Source organism: Musa acuminata, unplaced genomic scaffold (genome assembly GCF_036884655.1).
Source record: "Musa acuminata AAA Group cultivar baxijiao unplaced genomic scaffold, Cavendish_Baxijiao_AAA HiC_scaffold_419, whole genome shotgun sequence".
In the NCBI taxonomy this organism is placed as follows: domain Eukaryota; kingdom Viridiplantae; phylum Streptophyta; class Magnoliopsida; order Zingiberales; family Musaceae; genus Musa; species Musa acuminata.
Window position 1 is genome coordinate 92,501 of NW_027020667.1, and position 2,500 is coordinate 95,000.

Genomic DNA, 2,500 nt, shown 5'->3' on the forward strand with positions numbered 1-2,500 from the left:
GAGCGGCGAGCGGCGAACAGCGAGCGAAGCGAGAGGCAGCACCGTCCCTGCTATACGAAAGCCCCATCCAGCCCTGTGCCACCCGGGGGGTTCCAGGGTGCTGAGATGGCTGACGTTTTGCTCCGCTCACGACGGTCACCGCACCACGCAAGAACAGGCCAAAAACTGGCCAAAACAGCCCAAAAACGGGCCAAAACTGGCCATTTTTGGCTGCGCGAGCGAGCGGCGAGCGGCGAACAGCGAGCGAAGCGAGAGGCAGCACCGTCCCTGCTATACGAAAGCCCCATCCAGCCCTGTGCCACCCGGGGGGTTCCAGGGTGCTGAGATGGCTGACGTTTTGCTCCGCTCTCGACGGTCACCGCGCAATGCAAGAACAGGCCAAAAACTGGCCAAAACGGCCCAAAAACGGGCCAAAACTGGCCATTTTTGGCTGCGCGAGCGGCGAGCGGCGGACAGCGAGCGAAGCGAGAGGCAGCACCGTCCCTGCTATACGAAAGCCCCATCCAGCCCTGTGCCACCCGGGGGGTTCCAGGGTGCTGAGATGGCTGACGTTTTGCTCCGCTCTCGACGGTCACCGCGCAATGCAAGAACAGGCCAAAAACTGGCCAAAACGGCCCAAAAACGGGCCAAAACTGGCCATTTTTGGCTGCGCGAGCGAGCGGCGAGCGGCGGACAGCGAGCGAAGCGAGAGGCAGCACCGTCCCTGCTATACGAAAGCCCCATCCAGCCCTGTGCCACCCGGGGGGTTCCAGGGTGCTGAGATGGCTGACGTTTTGCTCCGCTCTCGACGGTCACCGCGCAATGCAAGAACAGGCCAAAAACTGGCCAAAACGGCCCAAAAACGGGCCAAAACTGGCCATTTTTGGCTGCACGAGCGAGCGGCGAGCGGCGGACAGCGAGCGAAGCGAGAGGCAGCACCGTCCCTGCTATACGAAAGCCCCATCCAGCCCTGTGCCACCCGGGGGGTTCCAGGGTGCTGAGATGGCTGACGTTTTGCTCCGCTCTCGACGGTCACCGCGCAATGCAAGAACAGGCCAAAAACTGGCCAAAACGGCCCAAAAACGGGCCAAAACTGGCCATTTTTGGCTGCACGAGCGAGCGGCGAGCGGCGGACAGCGAGCGAAGCGAGAGGCAGCACCGTCCCTGCTATACGAAAGCCCCATCCAGCCCTGTGCCACCCGGGGGGTTCCAGGGTGCTGAGATGGCTGACGTTTTGCTCCGCTCTCGACGGTCACCGCGCAATGCAAGAACAGGCCAAAAACTGGCCAAAACGGCCCAAAAACGGGCCAAAACTGGCCATTTTTGGCTGCACGAGCGAGCGGCGAGCGGCGGACAGCGAGCGAAGCGAGAGGCAGCACCGTCCCTGCTATACGAAAGCCCCATCCAGCCCTGTGCCACCCGGGGGGTTCCAGGGTGCTGAGATGGCTGACGTTTTGCTCCGCTCTCGACGGTCACCGCGCAATGCAAGAACAGGCCAAAAACTGGCCAAAACGGCCCAAAAACGGGCCAAAACTGGCCATTTTTGGCTGCACGAGCGAGCGGCGAGCGGCGGACAGCGAGCGAAGCGAGAGGCAGCACCGTCCCTGCTATACGAAAGCCCCATCCAGCCCTGTGCCACCCGGGGGGTTCCAGGGTGCTGAGATGGCTGACGTTTTGCTCCGCTCTCGACGGTCACCGCGCAATGCAAGAACAGGCCAAAAACTGGCCAAAACGGCCCAAAAACGGGCCAAAACTGGCCATTTTTGGCTGCGCGAGCGAGCGGCGAGCGGCGGACAGCGAGCGAAGCGAGAGGCAGCACCGTCCCTGCTATATACGAAAGCCCCATCCAGCCCTGTGCCACCCGGGGGGTTCCAGGGTGCTGAGATGGCTGACGTTTTGCTCCGCTCACGACGGTCACCGCACCACGCAAGAACGGACCATAAACAGGCCAAAACAGCCCAAAAACGGGCCAAAACTGGTCATTTTTGGCTGCGCGAGCGAGCGGCGAGCGGCGAACAGCGAGCGAAGCGTGAGGCAGCACCGTCCCTGCTATACGAAAGCCCCATCCAGCCCTGTGCCACCCGGGGGGTTCCAGGGTGCTGAGATGGCTGACGTTTTGCTCCGCTCACGACGGTCACCGCGCCATGCAAGAACGGACCAAAAACAGGCCAAAACAGCCCAAAAACGGGCCAAAACTGGCCATTTTTGGCTGAGCGAGCGAGCGGTGAGCGGCGAACAGCGAGCGAAGCGAGAGGCAGCACCGTCCCTGCTATACGAAAGCCCCATCCAGCCCTGTGCCACCCGGGGGGTTCCAGGGTGCTGAGATGGCTGACGTTTTGCTCCGCTCACGACGGTCGCCGTGCCACGCAAGAACGGACCAAAAACAGGCCAAAACAGCCCAAAAACGGGCCAAAACTGGCCATTTTAGGTTGCGCGAGCGAGCGGCGAGCGGCGAACAGCGAGCGAAGCGTGAGGCAGCACCGTCCCTGCTATACGAAAGCCCCATCCAGCCCTGTGCCAC